Source organism: Mustelus asterias, unplaced genomic scaffold (assembly GCF_964213995.1).
Source record: "Mustelus asterias unplaced genomic scaffold, sMusAst1.hap1.1 HAP1_SCAFFOLD_2506, whole genome shotgun sequence".
In the NCBI taxonomy this organism is placed as follows: Eukaryota; Metazoa; Chordata; class Chondrichthyes; order Carcharhiniformes; family Triakidae; genus Mustelus; species Mustelus asterias.
The window spans coordinates 5,001-15,000 of record NW_027592451.1 but is presented as its reverse complement, the minus strand read 5'-3'; the positions used below and the strand labels follow the sequence as shown (position 1 = coordinate 15,000).

The following is a 10,000-nucleotide window of genomic DNA, read 5'->3' as shown; positions in this document are numbered from 1 at the left end:
CCAGGACAGGTACAGCACGGGGTTAGATACAGAGTAATGCTCCCTCTGCACTGTCCCCATCAAACACTCCCAGGACAGGTACAGCACGGGGTTAGATACAGAGTAAAGCTCCCTCTACACTGTCCCCATCAAACACTCCCAGGACAGGTACAGCACGGGGTTAGATACAGAGTAAAGCTCCCTCTACACTGTCCCCATCAAACACTCCCAGGTCAGGTACAGCACGGGGTTAGATACAGAGTAAAGCTCCCTCTACACTTCAACGCCAGGAGCATCCGGAATAAGGTGGGTGAACTTGCAGCATGGGTTGGTACCTGGGATTTCGATGTTGTGGCCATCTCGGAGACATGGATAGAGCAGGGACAGGAATGGTTGTTGCAGGTTCCAGGGTTTAGATGTTTCAGTAAGTGCAGGGAAGGTGGTAAAAGAGGGGGAGGTGTGGCATTGTTAGTTAAGGACAGTATTACGGTGGCAGAAAGAACATTTGATGAGGACTCGTCTACTGAGGTAGTTTGGGCTGAGGTTAGAAACAGGAAAGGAGAGGTCACCCTGTTGGGAGTTTTTTATAGACCTCCGAAAAGTTCCAGACATGTAGAGGAAAAGATTGCAAAGATGATTCTGGATAGGAGCGAAAGTAACAGGGTAGTTGTACTGGGGGACTTTAACTTTACAAATATTGACTGGAAAAGCTATAGTTCGAGTACTTTAGAGGGGTCGGTTTTTGTCCAGTGTGTGCAGGAAGGCTTCCTGACGCAGTATGTAGATAGACCAACAAGAGGCGAGGCCACATTGGATTTGGTACTGGGTAATGAACCAGGCCAGGTGTTAGATTTGGAGGTAGGTGAGCACTTTGGTGACAGTGACCACAATTCGATTACGTTTACCTTAGCAATGGAAAGGGATAGGTATATCCCAAAGGGCAAGAGTTATAGCTGGGGGAAAGGAAATTATGATGCGATTAGGCGAGATTTAGCTGGCATAGGTTGGGGAAGGAAACTGCAGGGGATGGGCACAATTGTAATGTGGAACTTGTTCAAGGAACAGCTACTACGCGTCCTTGATAAATATGTACCTGTCAGGCAGGGAGGAAGCAGACGTGTGAGGGAATCGTGGTTTACTAAGGAGGTTGAATCTCTTGTGAAGAGGAAGAAGGAGACTTACGTAAGAATGAGACGTGAAGGCTCAGTTAGGGAGCTTGAGAGTTACAAGTTAGCCAGGAAGGACCTAAAGAAAGAGTTAAGAAGAGTCGGGGGGGACATGAGAAGTCTTTGGCAGGTAGGATCAAGGAAAACCCTAAAGCTTTCTATAGGTATGTCAGGAGTAAAAGAATGACTAGGGTAAGATTAGGGCCAGTCAAGGACAGGAGCGGGAAGTTGTGCGTGGAGTCTGAAGAGATAGGAGAGGCACAAAATGAATATTTTTTGTCGGTATTCACACTGGAGAGGGACAGTGTCGAGGGGAGAACTGAGATGCAGGCTGTCGGACGAGATGGGATTGAGGTTCATAGGGAGGAGGTGTTAGCAATTCTGGAAAGGGTAAAAATACGTAAGTCCCCTGGGCCGGATGGGATTTATCCTAGGATTCTCTGGGAGGCTAGAAAGGAGATTGCAGAGCCTTTGGCTTTGATCTTTGTGTCGTCATTGTCTACAGGAAGAGTGCCAGAAGACTGGAGGATAGCAAATGTTGTCCCCTTGTTCAAGAAGGGGAGTAGGGACAACCCTGGTAATTATAGACCGGTGAGCCTTACTTCTGTTGTGGGCAAAGTTTTGGAAAGGATTATAAGAGATAGGATTTATAATCATCTAGAAAGGAATAATTTGATTAGGGATAGTCAGCACGGTTTTGTGAAGGGTAGGTCATGCCTCACAAACATTATTGAGTTCTTTGAGAAGGTGACCAAAGAGGTGGATGAGGGTAAAGCGGTTGATGTGGTGTATATGGATTTCGGCAAAGCGTTTGATAAGGTTCCCCATGGTAAGCTTTTGCAGAAAATGCAGACACATGGGATTGAGGGTGATTTAGTGGTTTGGATCAGGAATTGGCTAGCTGGAAAAAAACAGAGGGTGGTGGTTGATGGGAAATATTCATCCTGGAGTTCAGTTACTAGTGGTGTACCACAAGGATCTGTTTTAGGGCCACTGCTGTTTGTCATTTTTATTAATGACCTGGATGAGGGCATAGAAGGATGGGTTAGTAAATTTGCGGATGACACGAAAGTCGGTGGTGTTGTGGACAGTGCGGAGGGAAGTGGCAGGTTACAGAAGGACATAGATAAGCTGCAGAGCTGGGCTGAGAGGTGGCAAATGGAGTTTAATGCGGAAAAGTGTGAAGTGATTCACTTTGGAAGGAGTAACAAGAATACAGAGTACTGGGCTAATGGTAAGATACTTTGCAGTGTGGATGAACAGAGGGATCTGGGTGTCCATGTGCATAGATCCCTGAAAGTTGGCACCCAGGTTGATAGGGTTGTTAAGAAGGCGTACGGTGTGTTAGCTTTTATTGGTAGAGGGATTGAGTTTCGGAGCCAGGAGGTCATGTTGCAACTGTACAAAACTCTGGTGCGGCCGCATTTGGAGTATTGCGTACAGTTCTGGTCACCGCATTCTAGGAAGGATGTGGAAGTGTTGGAAAGGGTGCAGAGGAGATTTACCAGGATGTTGCCTGGTATGGTGAGAAAATCGTATGAGGAAAGGCTGAGGGGCTTGAGGTTGTTTTCGTTAGAGAGAAGAAGGTTTAGAGGTGACTTAATAGAGGCATACAAGATGATCAGAGGATTAGATAGGGTGGATAGTGAGAGCCTTTTTCCTCGGATGGTGATGGCTAACACTCGGGGACATAGCTTTAAATTGAGGGGTGAGAGATATAGGACAGATGTTAGAGGTAGGTTCTTTACTCAGAGAGTAGTAAGGGCGTGGAATGCCCTGCCTGCAGCGGTAGTGGACTCGCCAACATTGAGAGCATTCAAATGTTTATTGGATAAACATATGGATGATATTGGAATAGTGTAGGTTAGAGGGGCTTTAGATTGGTTTCACTGGTCGGCGCAACATCGAGGGCCGAAGGGCCTGTACTGCGCTGTAATGTTCTATGTTCTATGTACACTGTCCCCATCAAACACTCCCAGGACAGGTACAGCACGGGGTTAGATACAGAGTAAAGCTCCCTCTACACTGTCCCCATCAAACACTCCCAGGACAGGTACAGCACGGGGTTAGACACAGAGTAAAGCTCCCTCTACACTGTCCCCATCAAACACTCCCAGGACAGGTACAGCACGGGGTTAGACACAGAGTAAAGCTCCCTCTACACTGTCCCCCATCAAACACTCCCAGGACAGGTACAGCATGGGGTTAGATACAGAGTAAAGCTCCCTCTACACTGTCCCCATCAAACACTCCCAGGACAGGTACAGCACGGGGTTAGATACAGAGTAAAGTTCCCTCTACACTGTCCCCATCAAACACTCCCAGGACAGGTACAGCACGGGGTTAGATACAGAGTAAAGGTCGCTCTACACTGTCCCCATCAAACATTCCCAGGACAGGTACAGCACGGGGTTAGACACAGAGTAAAGCTCCCTCTACACTGTCCCCCATCAAACACTCCCAGGACAGGTACAGCACGGGGTTAGATACAGAGTAAAGCTCCCTCTACACTGTCCCCATCAAACACTCCCAGGACAGGTACAGCACGGGGTTAGATACAGAGTAACGCTCCCTCTACACTGTCCCCCATCAAACACTCCCAGGACAGGTACAGCACGGGGTTAGATACAGAGTAAAGCTCCCTCTACACTGTCCCCCATCAAACACTCCCAGGACAGGTACAGCACGGGGTTAGATACAGAGTAAAGTTCCCTCTACACTGTCCCCATCAAACACTCCCAGGACAGGTACAGCACGGGGTTAGATACAGAGTAAAGGTCGCTCTACACTGTCCCCATCAAACATTCCCAGGACAGGTACAGCACGGGGTTAGACACAGAGTAAAGCTCCCTCTACACTGTCCCCCATCAAACACTCCCAGGACAGGTACAGCACGGGGTTAGATACAGAGTAAAGCTCCCTCTACACTGTCCCCATCAAACACTCCCAGGACAGGTACAGCATGGGGTTAGATACAGAGTAAAGCTCCCTCTACACTGTCCCCCATCAAACACTCCCAGGACAGGTACAGCACGGGGTTAGACACAGAGTAAAGCTCCCTCTACACTGTCCCCCATCAAACACTCCCAGGACAGGTACAGCATGGGGTTAGATACAGAGTAAAGCTCCTCTACACTGTCCCCCATCAAACACTCCCAGGACAGGTACAGCACGGGGTTAGATACAGAGTAAAGCTCCCTCTACACTGTCCCCATCAAACACTCCCAGGACAGGTTCAGCACGGGGTTAGATACAGAGTAAAGGTCCCTCTACACTGTCCCCATCAAACACTCCCAGGACAGGGACAGCACGGGGTTAGATACAGAGTAAAGCTCCCTCTACATTGTCCCCCATCAAACACTCCCAGGACAGGTACAGCACGGGGTTAGATATAGAGTAAAGCTCCCTCTCCACTGTCCCCCATCAAACACTCCCAGGACAGGTACAGCACGGGGTTAGATACAGAGTAAAGCTCCCTCTACACTGTCCCCCATCAAACACTCCCGGGACAGGTTCAGCACGGGGTTAGATACAGAGTAAAGCTCCCTCTACACTGTCCCCATCAAACACTCCCAGGACAGGTACAGCACGGGGTTAGATACAGAGTAAAGCTCCCTCTACACTGTCCCCCATCAATCACTCCCGGGACAGGTACAGCACGGGGTTAGATACAGAGTAAAGCTCCCTCTACACTGTCCCCATCAAACACTCCCAGGACAGGTACAGCACGGGGTTAGATACAGAGTAAAGCTCCCTCTACACTGTCCCCATCAAACACTCCCAGGACAGGTACAACACGGGGTTAGATACAGAGTAAAGCTCCCTCTACACTGTCCCCATCAAACACTCCCAGGACAGGTACAGCACGGGGTTAGATACAGAGTAAAGCTCCCTCTACACTGTCCCCATCAAACACTCCCAGGACAGGTACAGCACGGGGTTAGATACAGAGTAAAGCTCCCTCTACACTGTCCCCATCAAACACTCCCAGGACAGGTACAGCACGGGGTTAGATACAGAGTAAAGCTCCCTCTACACTGTCCCCCATCAATCACTCCCGGGACAGGTACAGCACGGGGTTAGATACAGAGTAAAGCTCCCTCTACACTGTCCCCATCAAACACTCCCAGGACAGGTACAGCACGGGGTTAGATACAGAGTAAAGCTCCCTCTACACTGTCCCCATCAAACACTCCCAGGACAGGTACAGCACGGGGTTAGATACAGAGTAAAGCTCCCTCTACACTGTCCCCCATTAAACACTCCCAGGATAGGTGCAGCATGGGGTGATTAATATTAAGGAGATCTTAAGGAAATAGAGATACAGAGAGTGGGACAGGGAGAGCGACAGAGAGGTGGAGTGGTTTGGGGAGTGAGTGCCAGAGCATGGGCTCCCCCGGGCAGCTGAAGGCACGGCCGCCAGTGGCGGAGCGATGGGAATCGGGGGATCCTCGAGAGGCTGGAGTTGGAGGAGCGCAGAGATCTCGGAGGATTGTAGAGGCTGGAGGAGGTTACAGAGATAGGGAGGGGTGTCGGGGCTGGAGGAGGTTACAGAGATAGGGAGGGGTGTCGGGGCTGGAGGAGGTTACAGAGATAGGGAGGGGTGTAGGGGCTGGAGGAGGTTACAGAGATAGGGAGGGGTGTAGGGGCTGGAGGAGGTTACAGAGATAGGGAGGGGTGTAGGGGCTGGAGGAGGTTACAGAGATAGGGAGGGGTGTAGGGGACTGGAGGAGGTTACAGAGATAGGGAGGGGTGTAGGGGCTGGAGGATGTTACAGAGATAGGGAGGGGTGTAGGGGACTGGAGGAGGTTACAGAGATAGGGAGGGGTGTGGGGGTGATTAAATTGTCTAGGGAGAGTGGGGCTTGTGGTGATTTTTACTCCGTGACTCACTGGATTCCGGTTCCAGCTGCTCAAATCAGAAATTGGGGAAATGATTTGATTTATTATTGTCACATGAATTGGGATATCGTGAAAAGTATTGTTTCTTGCGCGCTATACAGACAAAGCATACCGTTCATAGAGAATGAAAGGAGAGAGTGCAGAATGTAGTGTTACAGTCATAGCTAGGGTGTAGAGAAAGATCAACTTAATGCAACGTTAAGTCCAATCAAAAGTCTGACAGCAGCAGGGAAGAAGCTGTTCTTGAGTCGGTTGGTACGTGACCTCAGACTTTTGTATCTTTTTCCCGAAGGAAGAAGGTGGAAGAGAGAATGTCCGGGGTGCGTGGGGTCCTTAATTATGCTGCTGCTTTGCTGAGGCAGCGGGAAGTGTAGACAGAGTCAATGGATGGGAGGCTGGTTTGCGTGATGGATTGGGGTACATTCACGACCTTTTGTAGTTCCTTGCGGTCTTGGGCAGAGCAGGAGCCCAGACCAAGCTGTGATACAACCAGAAAGAATGCTTTCTATGGTGCATCTGTAAAAGTTGGTGAGAGTCGTGGCTGACATGCCAAATTTCCTTAGTCTTCTGAGAAAGTAGAGGCGTTGGTGGGGCTTTCTTAATTATAGTGTCATAAGAACATAAGAAATAGGAGCAGGAGTAGGCCATCTAGCCCCTCGAGCCTGCCCCGCCATTCAATAAGATCATGGCTGATCTGAAGTGGATCAGTTCCACTTACCCGCCTGATCCCTATAACCCCTAATTCCCTTACCGATCAGGAATCCATCGATCCGTGATTTAAACATATTCAACATATTTAAACATATTCATCATATACATGGATTTTAGTAAGGCGTTTGATAAAGTCCCCCACGGTCGGCTTATGAAGAAAGTAAGGATGTGTGGGATGGAGGGAAGTTTGGCTGATTGGATAGGTAACTGGCTATCTAACAGAAGACAGAGGGTGGTGGTGGATGGAAAATTTTCGGACTGGAAACCGGTTACCAGCGGAGTGCCACAGGGATCAGTGCTTGGTCCTCTGCTATTTGTAATTTTTATAAATGACTTGGAGGAGGGGGCTGAAGGGTGGATCAGTAAATTTGCTGATGACACCAAGATTGGTGGGGTAGTGGATGAGGTGGAGGGCTGTTGTAGGCTGCAAAGAGACATAGATAGGATGCAAAGCTGGGCTGAAAAATGGCAAATGGAGTTTAACCCTGATAAATGTGAGGTGATTCATTTTGGTAGGACAAATTTAAATGTGGATTACAGGGTCAAAGGTAGGGTTCTGAAGACTGTGGAGGAACAGAGAGATCTTGGGGTTCATATCCATAGATCTCTGAAGGTTGCCACTCAAGTGGATAGAGCCGTGAAGAAGGCCTATAGTGTGTTGGCGTTCATTAACAGGGGGTTTGAGTTTAAGAGCCGTGGGGTTATGCTGCAACTGGACAGGACCTTGGTGAGACCACATTTGGAATATTGTGTGCAGTTCTGGTCACCTCACTATAAGAAGGATGTGGAGACACTGGAAAGAGTGCAGAGGAGATTTACCAGGATGCTGCCTGGTTTGGAGGGTAGGTCTTATGAGGAAAGGTTGAGGGAACTTGGGCTTTTCTCTTTGGAGCGGAGGAGGTTGAGAGGAGACTTGATAGAGGTTTATAAGATGATGAGGGGGATAGATAGAGTGAACGTTCGAAGACTATTTCCTCGGGTGAATGGAGCGGTAACTAGGGGGCATAACTATAGGGTTCATGGTGGGAGATATAGGAAGGATGTCCGAGGTAGGTTCTTTACACAGAGAGTGGTTGGGGTGTGGAATGGACTGCCTGCAGGGATAGTGGAGTCAGAAACTTTAGGAACATTTAAGAAGCTATTGGATAGGCACATGGAGTACTTCGGGATGATAGAGAGGAAATAGCTTGATCTGGGTTTCAGACAAAGCTCGGCACAACATCGTGGGCCGAAGGGCCTGTTCTGTGCTGTACTGTTCTATGTTCTATGTTCAACGAGGTAGCCTCCACCACTTCAGTGGGCAGAGAATTCCAGAGATTCACCACCCTCTGAGAGAAGAAGTTCCTCCTCAACTCTGTCCTAAACTGACCCCCCCTTTATTTTGAGGCTGTGCCCTCTAGTTCCAGCTTCCTTTCTAAGTGGAAAGAATCTCTCCATCTCTACCCTATCCAGCCCCTTCATTATCTTATAGGTCTCTATAAGATCCCCCCTCAGCCTTCTAAATTCCAACGAATACAAACCCAATCTGCTCAGTCTCTCCTCATAATCAACACCCCTCATCTCTGGTATCAACCAGATGGGGGAAACCAGGACAGGCTGTTGGTGATCTGGACACCTAAAATCTTGAAGCTCTCGACTCTTTCTACTTCGTCCCCGTTGATGTAGACAGGGGCATGTTCTCCTTTACGCTTCCTGAAGTCGGTGACAATCTCCTTCGTTTTGTTGACATTGAGGGAGAGATTATTGTTGCCGCACCAGTTCACCAGATTCTCTCTCATTCCTGTACTCTGTCTCGTCACTGTTTGAGATCCAACCCACTCCGGTGGTGTCGTCAGCAAACTTGAAAATCGAGTTGGAAGGAATTTGGCCGCACAGTCAGAGGTGTATAAGGAGTATAGTAGGGGGCTGAGAACACAGCCTTGTGGGGCACCAGTGTTGAGGATGATCGTGGGGGAGGTGTTACAACATGGAACATAGAAAAACTACAGCACAAACAGGCCCTTCGGCCCACAAGTTACGCCGGTCATGCCCCTACCTACCTAGGCTTATATATAGGCCTGTCCTTACTGATTGTGGTCTGTGGGTTAGGAAGTTCAGGATCTGGTCGCAGAGAGAGGTGCTGAGGCCCAGGCCACGGGGTTTGGAGATGAGTTTTGTGGGAATAATGGTGTTGAAAGCTGAGCTGTCGTCAATAAATAGGAGTCTGACGTAGGTGTCCGTGTTATCTAGGTGTTCCAGGGTTGAGTGCAGGGCCCAGGAAATGGTGTCTGCTGTGGACCTGTTGCAGCAGTCGGGTGAAGTGTAGTGGATCCAGGTAGTCCGGGAGGCTGGAATTGATTCCTGCCATGAGTCAATAAATGACTAAATGATTCTGTAAAGCAGAAGTTGGGAAGCCTGGTACAGGAAATGTTTCAATATATCCTGTTTATTCGCAATAGCTGCTGGTTTCACCACTCACAGTTCCTTTAGCTTTGGCCGCACAGGTCTCAGGGTGGAATCCAGAACATAGAAACATAGAAACTAGAAGCAGGAGGAGGCCATTCGGCCCTTCCAGCTGCTCCGCCATTCATTTCGATCACGGCTGATCATCGAATTCTATATCCTGATCCCCCCTTCCCCCCCATATCCCTCGATCCCTTTCGCCCCAAGAGCAAAATCTAATTTCTTCTTGAAATCAGACAACATTTTGTCCTCAACTACTTTCTGTGGGAGTGAATTCCACACATTCACCGCCCTCTGGGTGGAGACATTCCTCCTCCCCTCAGTTCTAAAAGGATGCAGAACGGTCAGTGCGTGAGGTACAACTAGTCTGAAAAGGAGCAACTGCTCAAATTCAGTAACTCCATCACGCTCCATCCCAACAAGTTCAAGTTGCATTTGCATAGCGCCTGCAATGAAGTGGCCACTGATCTGCCTAGTGGGGGGGACATAAACAGGCAGCCTGAGGGTAGATTTACCAAGTCGAGACCCCATGGGGCACCATTCTCTCTCTCTCTCGCTCTCTCTCTCTCGCAGCGAGTAGCGGGTAGGAATCGTGCTTCCTCTGGATGGTGCCCTGGTGGGAACTCACCCAGTATCGGTGAGAACAGTTCTGAGTCCACCACACCTCAATAATATGCCGTGGAGATGCCGGCGTTGGACTGGGGTGGGCACAGCACCAGGTTAAAGTCCAACAGGTTTATTTGGAATCAGGAGCTTTCAGAGCGCTGATGAAGGAGCAGCGCTCCAAAAGCTCGTGATTCC

The 10,000-nt window shown here is 49.2% G+C and overlaps 1 protein-coding gene across 1 annotated transcript in view; it reads right to left on the bottom strand.

The window, feature by feature from the left end:
• The window catches only part of LOC144489760 (TYRO protein tyrosine kinase-binding protein-like), a 28,060-nt gene that overhangs the window by 14,085 nt on the left and 3,975 nt on the right, over positions 1-10,000 (bottom strand). The window lies entirely within an intron of this gene.